This window comes from Manduca sexta, chromosome 28 (genome assembly GCF_014839805.1).
Source record: "Manduca sexta isolate Smith_Timp_Sample1 chromosome 28, JHU_Msex_v1.0, whole genome shotgun sequence".
NCBI classification, from domain to species: Eukaryota; Metazoa; Arthropoda; class Insecta; order Lepidoptera; family Sphingidae; genus Manduca; species Manduca sexta.
Genome location: NC_051142.1, coordinates 15176772 through 15203514, shown reverse-complemented (window position 1 = coordinate 15203514; position 26743 = coordinate 15176772). Strand labels below are relative to the sequence as shown.

At 35.2% G+C, this 26743-nt stretch overlaps 2 non-coding genes across 2 annotated transcripts; one reads left to right on the top strand and one right to left on the bottom strand.

Moving 5' to 3' along the window:
* Positions 1–14780: 14780 nt before the first annotated feature.
* Trnas-aga lies at positions 14781–14862 on the bottom strand. Its single transcript has one exon. It is a non-coding gene; the product is annotated as a tRNA-Ser (tRNA).
* Positions 14863–15349: 487 nt separating this feature from the next.
* On the top strand, positions 15350–15431 carry Trnas-aga. Its single transcript has one exon. It is a non-coding gene; the product is annotated as a tRNA-Ser (tRNA).
* The last annotated feature ends 11312 nt before the right edge of the window (positions 15432–26743 follow it).

Sequence of the window (26743 nt, the reverse complement as noted above, 5' to 3'; positions counted from 1 at the left end):
ATATGAATACAATAATTTGTGTGGTAGTATTCTCCCGGTTTAAGTCTCTTATTACATCAGTATGCTTAGGCCACAATATTAATTCTCATTCCTGTTCGTAATACAACTCTCTCAATAGCATTAATTTAATTGTGCTTGTACGCAAAATGCTTGTGTGCTATTTATCTTAGAGGAGGAAATTGTAATGTATGTTATCTATAGCTCATTATATGTAGTGTTTGTAGGTACTTGTAAAATAATATTTTCAATACTACCGGCATGTTACATAAATAAAACAGTCCATTCTATACCGCGTTTCATTGTGCATCTCGTATTTACACCTTTCTAATATATTTGAGTTTTAAAATAAACCTTTACAAGCACAATTTGCAATTGATGACGTCAATGATTTTTACCTAAAATATTCCGTGTAAAGTTGCCTCATAAATATGCGAAGACTTATCGACGGCGAGTCAAATATTAAAGTGTTTCACGCTCCATGGACTTTCACTTATGCATGTTTGCATGCTGACGGAAAAACATGCAAGTGAAGTGAAAATTTTGCAGACATACGTCTGTAAAGTTTTGCCTTGAAACTTGTAATGGTATTTATGTTGAAGTTTGGTTGTAATTCGATATGCGTTTATGTTTAGTACCGAATTAAATCTAAAAGGAGATAACATAGTTTATAACATTTAAAAATTTTACAAAAAATTTATTTAAGTTTAACAAGCAAGAAAAAAGTTGGTATTGTAGCAACCAAAAAATAAGTATCGCAATTACTAAGTTCGAAGGATACAAAAATAATTTAGCCGCATAAAGGTCTTGTGTCTAAAAAGTGAGACATTTTAATATAATAATAAATTTCTTATCATCTGTCATCAATTTATGGATTTCATTTCCAACAGTTTCTGTGTCAATAAGACGGGATGTTACATGTCCTACATTTTAAAATCGATCATAGATATTACGTAGTGACAAGCCACCCGTCAGAGAAATTCTGGAGCGTATTGCAAATTCAATCCGCTTGCGCTTCAAATATTAAAATCGATTTGAAATATCGCGTAAGTTATGAATAGGTCTAGGGTAAAACTAACCTTCACCTGATCGCAGGCTTCTTCTACGAATACATTAGGCTTGTCTGAATGAAATACTACTATCAATATTTAAAATTTTACTTCCATAAATATTTTGTTTTTCGATCTGTCTCGAACACTATTCTGAGATTACCTTGTGACTTGTGTGTGTGTTTGCTTGAACATCAGCGATAGCCTAGTTGGGTGTGGAACGGACTGCCTAGACAAATGTCCGCAGGTTCAAATCCCAAGGGTACACACCTCTGACTTTTCTAAAATCATGTGTGTATTCTTTGTGAATTTATCGTTCGCTTTAACGGTGAAGGAAAACATCATGAGGAAATTTGCACATCTGAGAAGTTCTCTATAGGAATTTCGAAGGTGTGTGAAGTCTGCCAATCCGCACTAGGTCAGCGTGGTGGACTAAGGTCTAATCCCTCTCAGTAGTAGAGGAGGCTCGTGCTCAGCAGTGCGCAAGTATATAATACAGAGCTGATATTATTATTATTATTGTGTGTGTGTGTGTGTGTGTGTGTGTTTACATGTAATTATGCGTTTGTAATGTTTCAGTTCTGCACCCAGATCTAGTTCATTATCATAATCATCAACTGTAGGATGTCCATTGCTGAACATGGGCCTCCCCCAAAGATTTCCAGATCAACCTATTGGAAGTAGATTTAGTGACCATTCCACAATTCGAAACGCCGCCATCGCTAGAGGAGTATGCACAGGTGCAAGTAGTAATTTATTTTTCGCCAAGATTTCAGTTACACGTTGGTATAGAGTGAATCTAATCCTCGTGGGTTTGAAACGAAAACCTTAACCATGAACATTAATTATTGAATGTCTTGCCGAACAAGCAGACCCCAGGTGGCACCCAAGAAAAATACTGAAATTGTATAAATCTCAAGTTAAAAGACTCAAAAATGAATATAAAATTCTTTTACAAGAAGTCACTTAAATAAATGAATGAAATATGCAAGATGGAACAGAAATCAAGTTTCAAATGGCAAAACGAATTATTAAATTCAATACGAGTTGAAATACAGTATGCAGTGAATTGAAGATACTCAGAAATTGACGAAGCTCAAATTTTTCATAGGAAGCAGTTAAGAAGTTTTTTTCTCATAAACTTTGATAAAACTTCCATAACATGCAATACTTGACTACACTTTTAAAATTTGCATTACATTGATTACTAAACCAAAGGGTGAACAGGCCCTTTAGTGATAATCATGGCCATATGGAATTCTGTACAGAAACATAAGTAGATTGATCTACGTACTTCAGAATTATACAGCAATTATCGCATCGTCGAAAATATTCACTAAACAGAAGCAAAAGTAAATATAGTGGCACCTACCAAGACGGATATTTACACCACATGTACCTAGTTATAAGCAACATGCATCGAAGTCGTTAACATCGAATCTATTTTGATTCCACGTTATCGACAATCCATTTAACCCATCCTAATCAAATCAAAACATAGTTCCAAGACCTGCCTACAACAACTTGGGTGCCTTTGGTGTCCGTGACCCGTTTACGCCATTCACGTTCCATTTGTCATGCAGAGCGGGTTCAAACGGCGACAAATGGAGCGTATGATGACGCGCTGTTGCGGTGGACGGGCCGATACCTGCGCGGAATGTCTAAACATCGGCATAGTTAACACGTAATAGAGAACGATGTTTTAAAATACTTAATAATAGACTGTGCCTGGACGAGTCAATATTGTGTACCGTAAATCTTGAATAAAATCGAGGAAAGTATGGCGGATACACAGCGCTGTGGAATATCTGACGTAATGGTTACTAGTAAGTTAGCTAAAGTTAGCAACTTCGTTAACCTTTTATATTATTGTGTAACTAAATGACACTCGTTTATCTAATTATTATATTTTAACCAAGTTACTACTCAATGTCAGCTGCAGCTTACCCTTGATGACACACAGACTTTCACACACACTTTTTGTTACCTAAGCGGTAAAGACAGATGTGCAACTAGTCCTCCTATCTATCTAATGTATTCCGTCTCATGATATGATAGTGCTCGAGACTTTATACCCTCATATGCCACGGTAAAAAAAAAACAACTAAATAAAAAGGTGGACGCTGAAATTGAACAAAGCTGTTGTTATCGTTACAATTAATTGATTAACGTAACACAAAGTAAAATAAAATATTACAAATGAAAAATAGAAGGAAAATCTGCGAAACATTACACGCTGGGCTGTTAAAAACATAATAAGACTGTAATGTCCAACTAATTAAGTAGTCTCTAAGGAAAGTTAAAACTAATTGATACAAATCGAGATCTGGGACAATGGTCTCCTCTTTTTCAAGTTTATTACCCTGTGTTGAGGTCGATGCTCGATGTAATAGCGATTAGCGAGGAAAGGAGAAAGCAAACTTATGTTCTATAATGTCTTTTTTCTAATCAAAAACCAAATTTGTCTGCAAAAGAAATAGCCGAGAGTCGGCAATGTTGTTATAGCAAAAGATCTTACAGATGATAATGAAGGTATAAATAAAGCAAAGAAAAAAAAGCATAATTTTTTTCTAGGCGCTATTCTTCCGCTGATCGCTCGCCTCATGGTCCACGATCTTTGTTTTCCTTTACTAATAGTTTTGTTTTTATTACCACGTTAATTTTATGTAATCAAATGAAATAGCGGGATGTTCGGTGTCCTTTTCAAGATGTCTGACATGATTTACAGAGCTGTAGTTCAATCAAAGACAAAACTTACAATTTTGCGAAGTTATATTAGGATGGTTCTTAAGCTATAGTGGGGGATTTATCTTGTATAGTAGTTGAATGCTTTTGCTTTCAAGACATTATATGCATTTTTACCAGAATTCAAGTTGATGTTTAAAGCGTCTTTGCCAAAGCCAGAGGAAACTGATAAGTAGATTAAAAAAAATATCAAATTGCTTATGATTTGGATTTTATACAGCAAATAAACAAAAACGCTGCTATACCAAACTAATATGTATTATATAGATTAAGTAAAAATCAAGGAATGGTATTACAAGAGCTTTTGTAAGGCGTCGGCTACACTCCATAATTGAATTCCTCGCTCAGGGAAACTCCTAACGAATTTGATTGGGCTAATAGAAAAATACGTTTGGAAACTTCTTGCTGAAGTAATGTCTTGTTTGCTATTTAGGATTCTCCACTAATTAGTTTTTACGTTTATGTCTAGAATTCTTAGAATATTGAAGTGGGTTGTATGAATTTAATATTAAGAAAAGATTTTTCGACCGTTGCCATTTTATCTTGGACTTCAGATTAGTAATATCAGTCAATGGATATTATAATAAACGATATCTTATTTCATTTCTTATTTATTTTTTATTTATCGACCTTTATAAATGTAAGAAAAGTTTTAGTTTTTTGAATTCCGATGGATATTATATTAAAAAAAATTCGGATTTAATTGCTAATTTATTCGACTAAATGTAGTAAACATTTTTTTTCGATTTCGTTCCACATTTCATTTTTTTGGTGCATTGTTATAAAAGATACCCAGTGATATGGGACTTCTATTGCGTGACGTGATATACCCAATAGTGGACAAAGGCTCGTTTTCCGTAGATTGTCGTGTCCACTGCACGATATTAAGTTTCATCAAGCCTCTAACGGCACCTATACATTGGAAAATTCTGATTATTTATATCCTTCGTATGCAGCTTGTATGGGCTGGCACTGGCTGGAATTCGACTGTATCTCAAAAATTGATAAGCCAGCGAGTAGTTCTGAGTTTGAAACAATCAGCGAGATTGTTGGAGATGCAAAAAGGGTTTTCAATCGAACCTATCGATTCGTGGTTGGACAAAATAATGTTAAACTTAATTTGCCCATATATTATTAATCTACCGTCAAGGCTAAGTATGGACTTAACTAAGAATGTTCGTAAACATTGAAGCAGATGTTAATTATTGTATTTAATTTTATTTTATATTTAGGTCATTAGGAACTTCTTTATTTAATCTAGAAAATTATATTTATTATTTACTGTATTTCTATATCAACTTCTTCCTATATAGTTAGGTTTGCAAAACTGTTACTTCTAACATTCCTTCATCTTTTTTGCGTTCATATAACTTTTGGAACATTTCATTATAAGTTTTTTTGAATTTTTAGAATATTTATGAAAATAAAACTATATTTCTTCAAATTCAGTACCACGCTAGTGTATAAACTCCGCTGAATCTACAATCGAATGCTGCAACCTCTTTGACAACGCATTTGGCCTCCAATTGCGTCGGTCATGAGAGACAGGACTGATCCTTCATTGAAATGTGACATTCCATTTAATTAATCGCACTACAGCAGGCCTTCTGGAACAGTACACTGACTTCCGTTTTAATTCAAAAATAGAATTCGAAATTTGACAGACGCATTTCTTTTTTGTTATAACATATATTTAGGGCCGAAGATGATTCTGGTTTTCCACTCACTTAGAAAATAGAGTATTTTTACTGGTCTGAACATACTAGGGTGGTGTTCGTCAATACGAAACAACGTTCTTAAAAGGAAATAAGCCCTTATAGACTACTCCCCATTGCAATTAATTTATTTAGCAGAAGGAAGGCAAAGCAGGTGAATCTCTGGATGGGAATTATTCACCATCATTAATAAACGGGTCACAGCTCGAGAATAATGAGTCCGTAACTGACGATGAAGAGGTAGAACAAGCTAACCAGATGCTTAAACAATTGTTCAAAATTATTTTCTATTATATAACCGGCGATAAAAATCCCAACCAGAACATCGAAGCCAGAACCTCACAATCCAACTCCAAAAGACTAATGAATTTCTTCAATGAATAATGAATCATTTAAATGGCCAAGTTCAAGGTGTACGGGTGATCACTTTGCTTTATTACTTCACACGAAGGAAACTCTCAAAGAAAACTAAAGAAAGTTACGCGTGTAGGGGATGCGCTAATATATTTCGCAGAGCCGAGCTCAGCCCCACTCCACCGATTAATTGGGCTGTTACCCTTCCTACAGTGTTTACGTTTTTGTTTCAATATGTGTTTTGGTCATATTGAGTTCGTTGAACTGGGGGAGTTTACAAGTTTAATGTAGTTTCCACTCTCCGTGGTACGGGCTGTTCCTAGAACGCGACTTCGGAATAAGCCTATCTACTACAGTGGTTGTAGAAGTGTGTGGACTACATATATTCAATATTATTGAACAAGCTCGAGTGCTGATAGTATATTTTATTTTGGCTTCTGAAAACAATTAATGAATACCAAATGCAATTGCGGCGATAGCCTAATTGGGTGTGTCTTGGCAGACCAAGACGAATGTCCGCAGGTTCAAATCCCAAGGGCACAAACTTCTGACTTTTCTAAAAAAAAAAATCACGTGTGTATTCTTTGTGTATTTATCGTTCGTTTTAACGGTGAAGGATAACATTGTGAGGAAACCTGCACATCCGAGAAGTTCTCTATAGGAATTTCGAAGGTGTGTGAAGTCTACCAATCCGCACTAGGCCAGCGTAGTGGACTAAGGCCTAATCCCTCTCAGTAGTAGAGGAGGCCCGTGCTCAGCAGTGGGCGAGTATATAATACAGGGCTGATATTATTATTATTATTACATGCAATTGATTTTTTTTCAAGTCAGTTTTTTAAACTCCAATTACCAAAATTAAGAAGTCTCATGTCAAGTAACAAGCTCGATTCGTGAAAACCGGCTGCTAGCTCGGCGCTGATAAGTGATAACGTGAGGTTAAACCGCCCGTCTTCTGTGACCTACTTACCGGGGGCGAGAGGTTCGTCAGCTTCCCCATACAAATTTACTGCCTCCCTGGCAGGGATGAAGGAGAGGCGTCGGCGGATTTTTATTGTTTTTCTTTGCAATAGAAAGATATGATTAGACAATATTTCAGTCATAATATCGTGTCTCGCAATGCTTTACATGACTTGTACCCTTGAATTCAGATAAAGAAGAAGAGAAGAATTGTAAAAATAAAACCCACTTAATAAATAAAAAAAAAATACTTTATTCATCACGTAGGCGGACATAGTTGCACTTATGATAAATCAAGGTACATGAGGATATTTAATTATTACTTAAATAACGTCGTTTATATAACTTAAGACTAAGGTAGTTTCTAATATATGCGCAAATAATTGATAAACATATATTGTGTTAAAATTAGAGTAAGATAAGAACAGAAGGGATTTATAAGGTGTTCGCGAACCGAAAATATGTTTTTTTTTCAGGCATCTGAAACATGTTACGGCATATCGCGGCATATTTATAGGGGATTCCACTGTTCCTGCATGCAAAAAAAGCGGGTATTATACAAAAATATTTAACAATAATGTTAGCATGATATTTTTTCTAAGCAAACTTTCTAGGTACGAAGCCTATGTATTTTTTTTTATTCTTTTTTATTGCTTTAATGACGAGATGAGCTTGCCGTTCGCCTGATGGTTAGCGATACGACCGCCCATAAACAGTAGAAATACCAGCCAACGCCTTGAATTACAAAGTGTTGTTTGGTACTCCACTTGACACGTCATCCTACGATTTGAGATGTTAAGTTTTATGTCTTAAGATGTCTATCTGTGATAAATAAATCATTGTTTGCTTATGTTTTCTTCCTTAGTATCCGTTAATTTCGAGGGTGTGTGAAGTCTACCAATTTGCACTAGGCCAGCGTGGTGGACTAAGGCCTAATCCCTCTCAGTAGTAGAGGAGGCCCGTGCCCAACAGTGGGACAGTGTATAATACAGGGCTGATGATGATGATCCGTTGGAAGAATCCAATCCGCTAGTACCTTCCATCTTGCGACACAATAGAGCGGTACCTTAATCGATTGTCGATAGTTGCTTTACATAAACGCCGCCCTGTGTTTTATTCACACGGTAATGACCTGCGATCCATCTTGTTATATGTTACGTCTTAGCACGACTTAATGAACATAATATTATAGTAAAATATTCTTAACAATAAAGTATGTTTTTTTCTCATCTGCAGTTTTAATTTTTAGTAGATAAATCCTAGATGACGAGAGGAAGAAAAATAGAATTAGTGTTTTATTATGTCTTGATATTGTCTTCCTTACATGCAATATAATTGTTCATTGTTCTCATAACATGGGAAAAACAGGTGAAGATAGTATAACCTTAAAGACGTTCCAATAAAGCTGTGGAAATCTAATACATACTTATAATTAATAATATTTGTTTTGTAAAAGAAATGGTACTAGTTAACAAGAGCCATCTTTAGGTAAGTAATAACCTCTAAACATCCACTACAGCATAGCCATCGTTAATTTCCTTGAAGGTACATCTAACTACAGTTGAAAACAAACGTCATAATTTTTTTATCTGAAAACTTATACAATTCCTAATCATTGTCCCCAGCTGATATCAATACTAATATACTTACATATATGACCCTAAACGCAGTACATGAAAGTAGTTAACTGACCCTCCGCATAACAAGCTGCTGATTAAGCTCTCCCACCCTGGTCAGGTAAACTATGTAGGATACGATTACCGCTACTTGTATGAGAGTGGGTTCACTGTGATGGGAGAAGCGATTTGTGAACGCAGTTTTATAGAAGAACAATATTAAGATAATTAAGGCGATACCTCAAGGTCCATTTTCATACATTTTGTTTCACCTTTAATCTGGGTAACTAAACAAGTAAAAAAAAAATTTAATATGACGAAATTTTAAAGGCAGAAATATCCATGATTATTAATTATTTTTACGTTTTTCTTTCAACTGCGAGAACTAATCACTAACTAGACGTGAATTTAAATTCTTTACTTGCCAATACTTGTTTAGTTACCCAGATTAAAGGTGAAACAAAATGTATGAAAATGGACCTTGAGGTATCGCCTTAACGTTCTTTATTGGTTTATTAATACAGTCTATATTTCAAGACACCTTAAATTTTATTTTATTGGTCGGATTGGCTGCGGATGAGGACTGCCGTTGCCGCTGAAGGAAGGCCGCAGCCGTCCTTAATGTGCCGAAGAGGGCCTCTGTGGAGTTTTAGTTCGTATGCCGTGCGTTGTATATATAGACTTATGGACTTAGCCCAGCGATCGCTGAAGGTCAACAACAAATCCAGGCTCAACTGTTGTTCGTAAGACATGGTGACCCCAACATACCCGCTCTGTTGCCCTCCACGAAAGCTGGGCGGTAGTTATAAAGCACTTTCTCCACGAAATCAAAAAAGGGTCGAATAGCTACCACAATGTTTAAAAACAGCTATAGTGCCTCACGTAAGCTGTTACATCCCGGGATCAGGCTGTGCATGTGTGCTGTGTATTTGAACACGCAGATAATTGTATCGACTGGCGAGGAAAAGTTAACGTTCGTGTCGACTGTATCTTCTCTTCTTTATCGTCTAACTATCTCTTCATGACGTCACTCCACTCGCGATCAAATGTGGTGTAGACTCTTCACTGTGCTAGTAAAAAAAAAATAACGCGAATGCATTTGTCGTATTTCCGTTTTTGGATTTTGTTACATGATTAGTTCTTTATATCGTAGGTCGGCATTATTGTGTCGAATGGCATGAGATAGCCATCTGTTGCCAATTGATACTTTATCTAGACGGTATTGTGCTTACCATTAGGTGCCAAAATAAATAAAATTGAAATATTAATTAACCAAATCGCTGTTCGACCATCACAATGTTACCAAAACAGCTTTTACAGCTAATAACCGGCCATATCGGAGACGCTACACCAGGTTTTATGTTCTCGCTGTTTACGCACACACATAAGTGGCTACGTTGCGGTTTAGGACCCATAAAATTTGTAGGCTCCAAGAATTTACAAGGTATAAATATGCTTATAAAACTATATTTGGTGAATATAAACGCTCAATGGTAACAGAGGCTGTAAACTAGAGTTATTATCTTACTAATAATGTAAATGTTAGATTATATGTTAGAATTAAACACCGAAACTTCTGACAGAGTTTGGACACGAATGTGGTATATAGGCAGACAGTACCGGAGATTATTAACATGTAAGCAATTTTTTAACCTAGAATAGTATGACTTATACTGAGGAAAGTAATATACGACAGGGTCGCAAAAATGTTAGCGTATAAAATAAATATGAGTCGTATATAGGCAGAGAAGTACGTCCATGATTTCTAGCGTAGTAAAGTATTTTTAAAGTTTCTTTGAAGGAGACCGATGTTCAGCAATGGACTTCCAAAGGTTTAAAGAATACCAAAAGTCTACGTTCAGTGTCCAAAGGCTGAAGAAGAGGAAGTATTTTTTGAGATACGTAATAACACGTTTTCTGAATTTTACACAAACTACTTCAGCGACAAGATGAATTTTTGCAAGTTATTCGATTAAAACAACACACCTGAAAACTAATGGTGTAATTGTATGTACGTGGAATAGAATGGGCATAATCTCATCACAGAGGGTATAGTGAAATGTCCAACTTCAATCTCTATCCTCGAAGGATGAAAAATGTGATTATATCGGCCAATCTAAACCAAAACACGCTTTCTCTTTAATTTATTCCCATTTCATTGACTATATAGGCATTTTCAATTTGTTACAAAGTTTTCGAAAACTCATAAAGACCGATAGATTCTTACGAGGTGTGCTATCGACTAAACTTTAGGTGTACTAAAACTGACTCTACGATTTATTGAACCCTAAAAGAACTGTTGCGAAGTTTTACTACCAGGGAAGCCTCTTAGGGGTAGGAGAGTTTTTTTAACTAGCAAATAGTTCGCCTCGTGGTAAGTACCACTGCTGTCTGTTAACAACAGAAAAATATATTTTAATTTATATATACTGAGTAGAAAAACCTTATATCAGTTTGTCTCATCCGGGGATCGAACGGGAGACAGCACTGCAGTCGTATCACATTACTATAACACCGAGGCAGTCCTTTTATACGTTCATGAAATTTACTAAAATTCTATTTGTCTATTTCGTTTTAAAAGGCGTATTGCATCCAGTCACTGCATGAATACTTGCTTTATAAAAAATACAAATATTTTCAAAAGCTCAAAGAGCATCAATATTGTGTAGTGGATGGTAACGTTTTTATGAATTCTGTTATGAATATCACACATTTTCTATACAAATGTTAAGAATTTTTAATTCTAGCTGTTATTCGTGACTGTATAAATTATATTGAAGAGTGAAATATAGCTTAGGTCCTTTCAGGGCTTCTAGTAATAATAACATTATATGAATATCTATATAATAATATAATGTTAGTTTGACAGGAAGGGGACGAGTGAAACGACTGATTGCGGAATGCACACTGATTTATTGAGCGTAATCCGCGGATCATTAGCCAGTGGTGGGCGCAGCCACGCACACATACACAACATATAATTATTCCAAATATAACCCCTAGGATAGTTATTACAGGGTTTTAATATCACAAACAATAGGGCATTAATTACAAGTGACACAATGCACCAAAATATCTGAAATTAATGGACGAATGTTTTTATCAAACACCAAAACAGACGGTCAAATAAGGATTGTTTCGCATTCCTCAAACAGCGTCTTCAACAATACCAAATCAGGAAAGAACAATCCATGGAAATATTTTAACATCGTAAACCTTAAGTGTACAATTAAGCATTTCCTCTATTTGTGCTAAACGACCGTGGTCTTCCGTCCTTTTCCCTCTTTAGTAAAAAGGGATATTGCCATTTCTCTCTAATTCGCGCCACTCAATACCCTCGGAGGTTCGACAAGGAACTAGAACATCAAAGAAATATGACAGTTTAATTGTTGTGGCTGTTTGTACAGACTGTCGTGGATCGAATTTGTTACTATTATTGAGAAGAAAAAAGAATTGTCTCCAAAATGATTTCTTATGTTTACGCGAATGTCAGAAATTGAAATAAAATTATTAATCGAATTTTATCACGGTTTTTATATTTTATTTTCACCCGACGTTTCGAACACTTTGGTGCCTTCGAGATTGCAGGTGGGACTGAGATGTTGGTTATTCGAAAAGTCACAATTACAATACCTACCTACATTTTACAATTATGCAATTTTTCACTAGTAAAACCTTATAATAGTAAAACTTTTGGTTCCGAGTATGCGCTAATATCTTGAACAATGGCTTCTTTTCTGAAAATTCTTTCCTTCATTGGAAGTTGCATCATAATTGAAAGCTGCTTTTATGGACTTTAATCCATTGCTGGCTTGCAGAACCACAGCTTGATGTCTTCCATCTGGGCCCAACTACCTTATAAAAACTATTATAACAACTATTTAGTTATTATGGATTTTCTAATTCAAATCAATACTTTAAATCGCTTTACTCAAAAGTTTACTTGTTTTAGACATAATTGCCTTTCAATCCTACTAATATGATAAATGCGAAAGATTGTGAGGACGGATGTGTGAATGTATGGATGTAGTATGTTTCTTCCTCTTTTACGAAAAAAATTACTGAACGGATTTTGATGAAACTATACAGTAATATTGGTTATATATCAAAATAACATAAGGCTACAATTTATAATGATTTTGTGTAATTTGGTCATAATATAACTATACATGTATCAAGTAAGTCGGAAAAAAAACCCGGAAAACCCCATCACGCGGGCGAAGCCGCGAAAAAAAGCTAGTCATAGATATATAGGAAATAAAGTTTCACTATACTGCACTGCTTATCATCTTCCATGTATATCGCCGGTAGAAAGCGGGAGCGTCGTATCTCGAAAATTGGCAAAAATGAGTTATTACTACAATATTATATATAACAGAATTCGCGTCCAATTACTAATATGTATATCAAATTTTATTACTCGACTACAGTAATATTATTTACATAACAAAGTATTATCGCCTAGTAATACCATAACTGGACCTTTACGCCTCTGTAAGGAGCTCTGGGCGGTTATTCGCATCGACGATCGTTATGGTTATCTATACATGTAGATTAACGTGTATCGACTTCACTTATCTCTACAATTACATGTGCATTTAAGTGTATATTGATTAAAAACCACACAATATTGATTATAGCTTCCTTAAAAAAAATGCTATTTCAGTTATTTTTAGTGCTTTGAATGACGAGATGAGCTTGCTGTTTGCCTGATGGTAAGCTATATGACCGCCCATAAACAGTAGAAACATCTTCCAATACCTCCAATTACAAAGTATTGATCCGTGATCGGTGTTGCACTGCGCTCGCCATCCTGAGACATGAGATGTTAAGTCTTATTATGTCCAGTAGTTACACTGGCTGCAATGTTCTTCAAACTGGAATAGAACAGTGACTACACACTGCTGCTTGGCGGCAGAATTAGATATTACGGTGGTACCTAGTACCTATCCAGACTAACTCTCAAATTCGTTTTTATTTATTCAATTATATAGGTAATATATTATTTAAGCCATTTCCTATTTCGTTGTACTTTATGTTGAAATATTATATTTTATAATTTCTATGATAAATAATTGATGTATATGAAATCATGTTTACTTCTCGAAAGACATCAAAAGATAAGCTTCCCTAAATAATTTTGATTCAATCGAGTCCAAGCAAAACCCAACTTCAGTGTAAAAGCAATAAACGTCAAACTCATCACTCAAAGCCAGTAATTGATCGAGGCAAGTGCTCGCGAGCGAAAAACTCCAAAAATTTCCACTACCAGTCTTAATATTTCACAGCCACTTCCTTATCAATAAAGACACGTCAGAATTTGAAGGTTACTGAGATAGCTCCACGGCCCATTACTCTCAGGGCATAAGCTTTATGGGTGACATTTCATTTTTATAACAAACAAAAACACGCATCGATTTTCAACTCTATATGGTTATTGTAGAGTTTGTTATTGATCAGCGTGCGTTAGAATGAATATTTATTTAGATCAGGGGGTGTATTTTTACGACATGTTTTTATAATCTTGCTAGATAGTTACGATGTCGTACGAAAGTAATGTGTATGTTCGATCGGGACCAGTTGTTGTGATTTACTTCGTATAACAATCTGTCGCTAAGTTATAAATTACATGAAATGGTATTAGCTTTTAGGTAGCATGAATTTGTCAGTTTTATCGGACAAAAGGGATAGTAGGTATAATAAGTTTTATTGAAAAATTACATAATGTTGTTTACTCACTTGTAATTTATATTGTTGAAATGCTTACAGTGGTTAGACAAAACTAACTTCTAGAAACAAAAATATTTACGAGTGGTATCCAAACTAGGCTATGCCTGTACCTTGGAATGCTATTGAAAATTTAATATCGTATATAATTTGTAATTGCTTGAATTTAAGAAAACATAACTATGGACAACGTAACTTAGAAAATTAATAATAGTATGCAATGTTTCTTTCCTCTTTCCGGCTTAAGAAAAAATATAACTACTGGCCGAGACGCTTTGTTACAATTGATGAAGCGAATGTAGAAAAAAATATAGGTATAGGTATGACATATTCTTACGTTAAGTTGATCGCTTAAATAACTTTTTCTCATACAAAACGTTAGCGTTAACGATTGTAAAAGGGAAACGACCTCTGATCCTTATAGATAGAACTTGTAAGTATATTTTTAATTAATTTTTGATATATCATATTTGTGAGTAAAATGCACTCATTTGTAATTAAAATCACAGGCGGATATGCAATATAAGTATATAATATGTACTGAAGAACTGTAGCTCGGTATTCCAATGATTATTGTTGTAGGTTATATAGAATAAATTCAAATCTACCACAAAAAGATACGCAGTCGGTAGGATTCGAACCTACGCTCCCAGAGGGAATCTGATTTCTAGTCAGACGCCTTAACCGCTCGGCCACGACTGCCTTATGATGACACCTCACAATTCACTATACGATACCAAAGCTTAGAATCATAATTGGTTACTAAAACTAGCCAAGTTACTAAGCTAACCATTTTTTCCACTAAACGTTTTTTCTGTTCCTTGATATTTTTTAGTTTTTGAATTCTTAAATCAACGAAACTATAAAGTAAGTTCGATGTAAGTACTTCAAGAAGGCCGTGAAAAGGAGCCACCAATGTTTTTGGCTTTTAATAGGATAGGCATTACAAATTTCTTAAAAAAAATCTCTCACATCTCAATTTGGTCAGGGTAAAATAAAGTTGACACCCCATCAGTGTAAAACTGATACTTTTTTCTATAATGAGATTACATTTTAGTGTCTAAATAATATTTTTAACAGAAACTATTGACATATCACTTCTATAAGAAGATAAATTTTTAATCAATGTATTGATGATATAGTTGGTTAGCTAAACTTATTACATAGTAAATTGTAATGTTGGCATGAAGCAGTCGTGGCCGAGCGGTTAAGGCGTCTGACTAGAAATCAGATTCCCTCTGGGAGCGTAGGTTCGAATCCTACCGACTGCGAATTTTCAAAACATTAAATGTTTTGTTTTAATTTGGACCCGATATTTTTTATTAAAATGTATGCCTGTATATCATATACCTTACTGTATATCACGAATGATGAGGATTATGTTCCTAAGAGAAGAAAAGTACATGGCGCTGTTTGCAGCTGTTCAAGAGGCATTATGGCTGAAGCAGTTAAATGAGGAGTTGTGGCCTTCAACTGTGGCTACAGCTATAACTTTGTTTTACGATAATCAGAGTGCAATTAAACTTACAGGTACCACTGCTTATTATGCTAGGAGGATGCACATTGATGTTCGTCATCATTATGTCCGGGACAAAGTGGCAACTGGTGACATAGTTGTCAAGTACGTCAGCACAAACTTAATGTTAACAGCCTCAAGCCGAAGCTGCACAACTTTCTGAAAGGACTGGGCTTGCGTTCAGGAGAGGATGAAGAAATATGAACGCAACCTCCTTGTTAATGTCATTTATTGTGACTGCATAGGTTTCTTCTAAAAACAAAAAAACTGTACGTTCTGTCTTTTTTCACGCTTCACTCGTGTAATTTCGTAATAAAAACTAACTCCGTTTATATACGATGATTTATTATTTTATCACTACTTTCCTGATGATATGGGTAAAGGCACACTTAAAGAACCTTCTACTGTTTATTTCTGTCTAGAATGATAGGGGCGAGCGTTACACTACGCCTGGGAAAACATGACAATTCTAATTTGGATGTCGTTTTCTTTAAAAAATACTGAAACAAATAAAATGATTACCCGCCCTGAAATTCTAATCCAAAATGATAAAATGTAGCGATCATGTATTAATACTTTTATCCTAGTAACGTGCTTCCGTAGGAAATAATTGAGTATCTAATTTTCTAAATAGATAGTGTTAATGGAGGTACACAGTGATATAGAGAATATTGGAGGAAAGGCTTTTAACGCAGGTAAAGCCGCAAGCCACTTAGTAATAGACATCAAAGATCTAGACCCGTTTCCTTTCCTATCCCATATGATTTCTCAGGATTTTTGGTAGACATATTTGTTATGTTTATCTAAGATTGTCCTATAGAAAACAAACGTCTGATATCAACTTGGTATTGCATTTAGTATAGTAAGACAGTAATAACACCTAGCCTGGATATTTTTTCTTCTTCTTCGGCCTTTGGAAGTCCACTGCTGAAAATTCTGGCATCCCCTTACAATTTCCAAGCCAACCTGGATATTATATACAGTACGATGCTAAAATCATTACCTCTGTAAGCTGGCCGTAGTCGGTTAAAAATTAACAATCAACTGCAATAGTTATGAAGATGTATTCTGTAGTAGCTCTGCGGGGCATATTTAAGTAGGCCACTCTTCAAACAACCCGAGTGGGGTAATATGTATCTGCTATGCTATACATGTTTTTGATGGGATCCGATATGCGTGACACACGGTCATATAGGATGGATAGCAAGAATTCTTCATTAATTTTGTGTATGTTTTGTGTGCATGATTTAAATTCAATAATTACTGGTGGTAGGTCTCTCATATGTGAGAGTCCGCCTGTTGTGTTCCGATTAGAAGAACATTGTAGCCAGTGTAAGTACTGGACATAATAAGACTTAGCATCTCATGTCTGAGGATGGCGAGCGCGGTGGAATACCAAACAATACTTTGTCGTTCAAGGTGTTGAATGGTGATTCTACTGTTTATGGGCCGTCGAATAGCTTAACATCAGGCGAACGGGCAGCTTGTCTCATCATTCAAAGCATTTTTTTTATTATCAATACAATAGCTACACACATGATAAACGAATATAAAAAAAATCAAATATCTTAACGAACCAAAATACGATGCACAGTAAACGGTCCTATCGCTTTAAGCGATCTCTTCCAGACAACCGTAGGGAATAGGGATACATTATATTATTGGTTGAAATTTAAAAAACGGTAGTTCAACTACTGCATACCCTAATATACACTCAACAGATTTTGAAAATTGTTTCACTAACATTAAGCTACGTTACTTCTGAGTGCTATATTTTACTTATTTTAGAGAACAGGCGCTCACGCGAGTGAAGCCGCGAGTTAAAGTTAGTAATATAAAAATTGTTTCTGAATATAGAGAGTATGTGATCTTTGGATCTTTTAAACTCATTCTAAAATTCGTACAATTATAGAAAGCTGTATTATCTGTATAGCCTATATTGTATGTTAATATTGTTACTCTGCAATCTATTTTAACGAGACCGAGAGGGAAGGCCAAAAAAAAAAATTGTGTGAAATAATAAAAAAAAAAATATTCAAGACCATAAAACCACTTTAAAATTCACCCAACACGCTGTTACTCCGCGATATCAATGTGTATCATTAATATTCATTTGCTTAATCAATTAATAGCATCTCAGAATTATTATTGATCTTGGAAACTCTCTGGAGGCAAGCTAATGCAGCCTCCATATTCATCAGCGGTTCACATCTAATAGATTGTAGATCGGCATTATGTTCAGGACCATCTGTGTGTACATTTTGTGTCTTGTCTGATTAGGTTGGTTCTAGAAACTTCGATAGGGACGTAGGTAAAGTTACTTAGTTTTAGTATCATAAATTAGGAGTTAATGTTAGTGAAATATAAGACGGTTAAATTTAAAAGACGTATGTCAATTATGTCTCATATAAATGGTACACAAAAGAGTACTAGAAAGTACCTAATACATATAGCATATATTACATTAACGTATATTAATATTTTTTTACAATCTTGTATTTGAATGTACACGGAGTTTAGGAGGCGATGGGGGCAGAGAGGGGGGAGATTCCCCTGTTTGATACATAGCTTTCCCCTTATGTAATTATTAGGTATATAACATAGATTATCACGTTTATTATAATTGGCAGATAGTATTGACTTGAAATTTTTTAAACGGTTACCTGAATCTACCGCATAGGTAAATAATTAAAAAAATAATAATTAGAATTAAAACAATTAATACCTCAAATTTTCACAGAGTATATTTACATAGTTAGAAAGGAATATATTTATGAAATACGATTAGGGCCACTGTTGAATTGATAACATTACAAAATCTAAACGTGCCTAAAAAATTTGGTTTCTTAATTGTTCTACTCTGAGTTCGAATATGTATTTATTTAAATTTAATTTAACACTTAAACACATTTAGAAGAATAAAATAAAAAATTAGAAAATGTTTGATGACGTCATACATATGGTTGAAAGAAATAATTTTCTTTGCCCACCTTACTATTCATTTAAAAAAACGAACACACGCTCATTTGTCATTATCACAATAGTGTACGTCACAACTGTCACTTTTTTTTACTGCAAAACAAAGGCCATTACGTCTTTAGCCGTATATATGACGTCATTTGGTGCTTACGACTTTTTAAGATAAAACAAAGTCAAAATTAAAATCATGAATCAAAATATTGGAGATTTGAAAAAAGAAAAGGATCTAGTTTCATAAAATATAAACATTTGACTATGTAAAAAAAAAATGAAATATTGTCAATTATGTCGTGTCATGATAAAAAAGGGTTATTTCCTTTGATAGTTATCGAATAAGGGCAATACACTGTTGATTATACATTTACTTCCTTTCTGGACATACGTATAAATTCATTCCAAGATCACATAAAAGTACGAAAATATCTTTTTATGTAAGATGCGTGCAGATATACGGAACGGCCATGTTGGGGAACAGGAGTTGACACCTTGCCAACTCAGCGAAAAAACACGCTTTCATATTCAGTGCCAAAAGAGCATTTGGCGACACAGCTCTAACTTACTGGTATGTTTAATTAACAGAAACTATCGTTGATTATTAGGGTTGACTGGTATTTTGTATACTGGTGGTAGGTCTCTCATATGTGAGAGTCCGCCTGGGTAGGTACCACCGCAATGTCTGTTTTTTTCGCCAAGCAGCAGTGTGTAGTTACTGTTGTGTTCCGCTTTGAAGGACATTGTAGCCAGTGTAACTACTGGACATAATGAGAGTTAATATCTCATGTCTCAGTATGGCGAGCGCAGTGGAGTACCAAACAATACTTTATAATTCAAGGTGTTGGATGTTGTTTCTACTGTTTATACGCGGTCGTATGGCTTACCATCAGGCAAAGGGCAAGCTCGTCACATCATTCAAAGCAATAAAAGAAAAAAAGAAATTGTACCATATGTATAAAAATCACATCATACGAATTACTCTGTCTAAAAATGTCTATCTTGTAAAAATATTAACATACAAAAGGTCAAGTTTTGATCTGGATTTTGGCCCATGTAAGCGTGTCGCGTTCCGGGATCAACCTGTGTATATTCAGTTCCAACAGGTCGACACAACTGTGTCGACTGCTGAGGAGTAATTATCTCTCGTCAGTCGACATTCTACAGGACCACCCTCCAAATACCATCAGGTGGGGTCATTTTTTAAAATTTCTTAAGGTGAAGACAGGCATATTACTGTATTAATTTTTTTTTGTCATGCGAAAAATTCTCCAAGATCACCGTCGCGCTTATGCAAGTTATGTAAGGTTCATTCTAACCGACTAAAAACCCTATAGTGATCTCTATCAGAACATTAGAATGACTCTCCATCAGTGCTTTAGAATGACTACAAGGCCTCGAACTTAGTACACACACGCACTTGGTTTAATTAACTAATCTTGTTTCAATTCTTTTAAAACTTTCTCTCAAATATAAAGTGATATGTGGGAATCCTAAGAAGCGATGGCTTATAGAGTTCAGACTCCAGCGTCAACCACACCGTCCATCAATATCCATCACATTATAAAACACAGGATACCAACCAAAAAACACGTACCTACAATCGTTTTATATTCCGGCGACGAAAGGACCCGAAAACTTTTGTTCAAAAAGGATTGTTCGTACTTAACATAACACCGGGCCGGACGTGAAGGGTCCAAGGGCTGTTTAGGGCTTATTTATCTAATTCAGACCTTTGGATTAGACGCCAGGTGTCTACGACGCGAGGTCTAGACTTGGCTGTCTTTTTCTATGATGAATTATCTGTATTATTTGTTAACGTAAACGTAAATTTGCATGATCTTGTATGGTAAAATTCTTATTATAATGATTACTGCACCAACGACTTGAATAAAGTAGTATATAAATATTCTAATATTACAAATATAACACAATGATTTGAAGAATTATAAGTAGGTAGTTATGGATCTTCTTATAATAAGAAAATAGTTCTTATACTGCGATACATAAGTAATCACCAAGTATTATAATATTGTACTAGCGGCTTTATTAGAAAGTGGTTCGGTAAGGAGAAAACTGAGAAAGGCACAAGGCCTGCTGTGTATAAAGAACGACTAACAACTATTGTAGGATTGATATTGCTTTATGACTGTTGATCCTTACTAATAAGAAGCTAGACTTCGGTCTAACACTATTTTCGCAAACATTTTCCGCTAGAAAGAACTGCTAGAACAAAATTTAATCTACAGCGTGGTTCTTCCTATTATATAACAGGATCACAATTAAGTGCCAATTGATGAATACAATTTAAATTGATTTTCATTTTAAAAATATACTATCGAAGCGTGCAATAAATTCACCTATTAAACATTGTTTTGTCTCTGACTTGGCAAGAATGGAACTCTGAAAGCGCTCGTTTTTTCCAAACGTCCCTCCATTATTATTATAAAATTTCAATAACCATCTGCAAAATTGGCTTTAGTAACGACGTTTAATTAAAAATCCATCAGCACGTTTATACAGAGCATACAAAATGAACAAGAAGCAAAAGGTAGCTATTATGAAATGAAGCATTTCTATAAGTCACAAATATTCAAAATCACTATTGCGTCAACTTTTCTTTTTCTTGCAATGTCTTTTGGTGAATATATTTTGACTGCAATATATTTAACGTCAACACTATTGTAGTCTTATATAATTAACCACGAACTACATTCAAGTACGAACAAATATACGCGTTGACTGATATTTTGAGTGATTTACAAAAGTTAAGGAATGAATGCGCGCGCAGCATTATTTTTAGTGTTTTTTTTTTCGTATGCGAAATGACACCAAAAAGAGTGTTTGGTGTATACTTCCAACATCTTTGAGATTTAAGCTAATCTTATATACAATTGGTGTCCTTTGGGTAGCAGAGGAGGTTCTAGCGTTACATTATCATCTTTCTTCTAAGTTATAATCTACCCTCTATAATTATAATTTTAACTACCTGTGAAATATATAATAATAAATAATATCAGCCCTATATTTTATAATATCCCACTGCTGGGCACAGGCCTCCTCTGCTACTGTAAGGGATTAGGCCTTAGTCCAGGCCGTCTTGTGGTTAGCCTGTTTCAGGCCGTCCGCTGGTTAACATCAGTTTATTTATTTATAAAACTTTATTGTACACTAGTGTACTTTTAAGTAAAAATAGTGCAAAAAAAACGTACAAATGTCAGTACCATGGTATTCTGTAAGAGATTATCTTGAGCAATAAGACCAATCCGCTTCGTTGGCAACACTGTCTTCTCTTATACCAATGCCATGGGATTGATATACGAGAAGACAGTGTTGCCAACTTAGCGGATTTACCACTAAAACTGGTGATTGATGTTTGGTGCTATATGTTTCTTGTTTACTTTTTAAGGCAGTTACTTTTTACAGGTTCGGCAAGAAAGGAGTTGTCAACACTGGTTAATAATAAAACATACTCCTGCTTCTTCAATTCAAGAGCTCAAAATATAATTAAGCGTTTAGCCTGTTATATTATACCTACAGTCTTGTAATCGAGAGTTAGTTTAATTATAATGAACAATTATCCGCAATATGTAATAATTGCTTCATAATAACAATCTACGTTTAGTTTGTAATTAGGTACAAAGCTGTTCTACTCTGAGCGTTTAATAGAGCATTTGACTAATGTTTGTTCTTTGTGTTTATCAAATATTTACCTCATATACATTTTAGCACAGAAAGATTAATTAAAATCCAGTCATAATCAACAAGTTATGTCTTTGAATATTGGCAGAAGGAGTAAGTGTCAAGAAATGAGAAAAGAGGCGTAATACAAGCATGTGACGTCATAGGGAATTACAATGCGTGCGTAAGAATGAGATGGAACGAGATCTCCATACGCGCTTACACATCAATATGTGACCTATGAATTACTGCCTCATTGAGTAACCATTTTAAATACAGTCTTGCATCCAACAAATTGTCGCGATCTTTATGCGGTCAACGGTTCGTTGTCTTTCAAAATATTCATATATCTATATATATATATATATATATATATATATATATATATAAGGGAAATAGGGATATATATATATATATATATATCCCTATTTCCCTTAGTCACGCCATCACGCGTGAACGGTTGGACCGATTTCACTATTTTTTTTTTGTTGTGTTTGTTATTGTCAGGAGAAGGATCTTATGAAAAAAAAATTAAGGAAGTTGAGCGGAACGTTAGAAAATTTAAGAAAAGTTAATTTCAGCGATTGACCGAATACGCGCTGCAAATTCATAGTTAAGACGGTACAACATCAGTAGGGTCAACTAGTTAATCATAACTTAAAATGAGTGGACTAACCCCCTTATTCATAGAAGGTTTTTATTTAGATACAACAATATTATCTAATCACAACGGCCCTACGGCTACGCACTGCCAAGACTGCCATGCTGTCAGCACTGAGAAACAGACTTGTTATCACAGCTTTACTCCATCCTTAGATAAACGTCTATGAATAAGGGGGTAAGAGTGTAACAGTGAACTAACCCTAGTGTAATGCAAACTTAACCCGGCAATCGCGTGTCGGCACACATGGGGCCGATCGTAAACCGGCATGTGGTACCATTAAAGCAGATTACGCGGCGACCTTGCCCAATATTGTTGATTTATGAGCTGGATAATGAAGAAACGCAGTTTTAAGGTCATGTCACGGTGTGCTGTAACTTTTTGCTTCATTGAGTTTGTTTGATGACGAAAGAAGGATTTTGTTCATCACAGTCGAGTGTGGTTAGTTGAGAATTTTAATATAAGTATACAGATGGTTATTGGTGGTAGGTATATGTGAGAGTCCGCCTGGGTAAGTACCACCGCAAAGTCTATTTCTGCTAAACAGCAGTGTGTAGGCACTGTTCCGGTTTGAAGAACATTGTAGCCAGTGTAACCACTGGACATAATACGACTTAACATGTCATGTGTCAGGATGGCGAGCGCAGTGGAATACCAAACAATACTTTGTGATTTAAGGTGTTGGAAGGTATTTCAATGCATATGGGCGGTCGTATCGCTTACCATCTGGCGAACGGCAAGCTCGTCTTATTATTAAAAGCAATAATTAAAAAAAACAGATCGTTAACTACGTATGAGCATATTACATGATGGTAGTTGGTAAGAACTACTCTCCTAAAGATGTTCATAAGGATCAATCAAAAGCGGCCTGCATTCAGCTTGTTACTTCGACTTTTGTTAAGTCGTCTTTCCACCTTGCAGGTGGACGTCGAACTAAAATAGCGACGTTGGACGGGGATACGTACGAACAGTATCCATGTGATCGAGAAATGGTGTATACATTCGGTGCAAGTCATGTCATAAACCCAAACACAGTTTTCCCGATCGAGGAACCGAACCCAAGACGTCTCGCTACGCCACATACTCTACCACTACGAAATGGTACTATTTATCAAAACGGTGAGGTAATTGTAATATTAATACATAGCTTTACCAAATTAGTTACGAATACCTACCTACAACAGAATTAAAATTCCTCGAAATGCGTCGGCACCCAAATGTAACGTCGAAATTAAAGGCAACAAAAGAAGCATTCTAAATTGGCGAAACACTGGCACGCACACGTTTAGCGTAAAATGAGTAAACATACTGCTTTATGTTGGTGTAATTTATTTCTTTTGTCAACTCTGTATGAATATTTATTGTGGAAGGTTTTGCATTTCGTGTGATAACACGGTTTGAAATGAGTTATGTGATTGTGTGGCCTGGATGAATGTAAGATTTGGAGGTTTTTGGGTGGGTAATTTATAGAACTAAATTATATGAAACGCTACTATACTTTGAAGTAAAACTATTTTGCGAATATTATTGTGGTTTTTATATTATTATATAATTTTCTCCTGACGTTTCAAAGACTTTGCAGACTTTGTAGTCACGGGGCATCCTAATTATAATATCCAGCTACACGAATACAACATTCTTGTTCAGTAGTAACTTTTATGCATGAGCTAAAATGGATAATAATATTTTGACCACATAGATAATCCATATCGGTGAAAATCTCGACATAGTAAAATAGTAAGTAGATTGTAAGAGCATCGTAACACGTATAGATTATAATCATGTTTTTAATATGTTTATTAGTTTTAAAAGAACTCAGAAACTATAACAGTGTTCCATTACATGCGCATCAGATAGGGGAATATTATGCGGTAATTTCACTACTTTTTCGATCATTAATTATATTTTTGCGGTTCATAATTTAATAATATTTAAAGAGACAATCGCCGCGTTAACTGAATGTAATTATTGAACTCTATTCGTTTAATTATCATGGGATGTAGCGTAATGGCCTCTCGATTTATGTTTGTTTTAATTTCATTCGTATTGCGGTATATTATGATCGTAATTTAATTACAATGTTTTTCCACCTCGCTGATGCGGGTAGTAATTCGGATTGCAGACATACAAATAAGCTATATTTTAACTATAGATATGTTGGACAATTAACGCAAAACTAAAATAGTATTTAGTACTTATTTATAACAAAAACTTAACTTATTGACTAAAAAACAACAATTTTAATCAAATTATTTAACAAATAAACAAAAGAGCAAGAATATAAAAATATAGCTAGCGAAACGCAACGATTGAGAGGATCCGTCCGATCTTAAGCAAAATGCAAGCAAAAGTGTATCGCTAACGCAGTGGTCCGCTGGCCAGGCGGTTCAGTTTCGGGCCATTTTTCTTTCGTCTTTTTTTCGCACGACTGACCACGTCACCTTGCTCATTCTAAATTATTTTCGCTTTACTCGCAAAGCTAAAGAGATTACATACTTATAATAGCATGTCATAATTATTTGTATAAGATAGTCATGAGAGCTCTAAGTAGAGGGACCAGTATGATTTTTTAATATGTGCACGTCAAAGTGATCCCACCACACTTAATGATTAGTCGAGTAGGGCTAAGGAATACATTCACTAATGAGAGATGATTACCCTTGATAGTCGATACAATTATGCCGGCCTGTAAGACCTGAAACTGGATATACTTAGGCTGATGCCAGACCCCTACACACTTGCATGGGTTACTACGGCGGGTTTTATACTTTGTGTACGGTGGTTGCTATCCGGGCGCATACAAATATTCTGCCAGCAAAGCACCTTATTACCAACGAGTGGGTTTGCTGCTATTTATGGGCAGTATCTAGAGATGCTTCCCGTCCCAATGAATTAGTATTTATTATGAAGTCGGTTAAAAACTTGGCGTACACCGGTCGACGTCAAAATGCGAAATCTTAATGAACCATTTGGTACCTAAACCATGTCCACCCATGTTTACAAAGGTTGTTAAATTATCGAATAGAAACTTATTTCTTTCATTAGGTTATTTATCTAATTCATAGTATATTGTATTTTTAGATCGGTTCTACGTTGGAAAATATAAAAACACATTGTGAAAATAACCGATTTCTTGTTTTCATTGGGTGACCATCCAAACGAATTGATTTGTTCCGAATAAAAATGTTGAAACTTCGTGTTTTATGTTTATTTATCAGTTTATACCACTAGAATATTTAATATAGCAAATAAATTTTCCACAAGATTTTAAGTGCTCGATATTGTCATCACCGCCCCAAGTCCGTATAGAATGAAACGCAATATTATACAGTTTGCTAGTCCACGCACACACACCTACGCCTTTTATATCAGAAGGGGCAGATTAAGGTGCAAATGGTGGACCCACATGTCCCAGTCCATATTTCGTCCTATGATCTGATGATCCTATGATCTGATGAACCTATGATCTGGGGCATATCGCCATATTCGCACGAATTCTAGCCTCCTTGCTGATACTGAGTAGAAAAACCCAATATTGCCCGACTCGGGGTCGAACCTGAGACCTCAGCACTGCAGTCGTAACGTAATAGTTAGGCAACGGCGTAAGGCAGTAGTTAGATTAAAAATCCCGCGTTAATCTTTAGAGATAAAAAAACTTCATCAAACACTTAAAAGTTCTGACTCCGCACTAAAAGTGTAGTGCGTTCCAACTATAGGTGAAATGATTCTTACAAAGCACAAACAAACAAATTGTT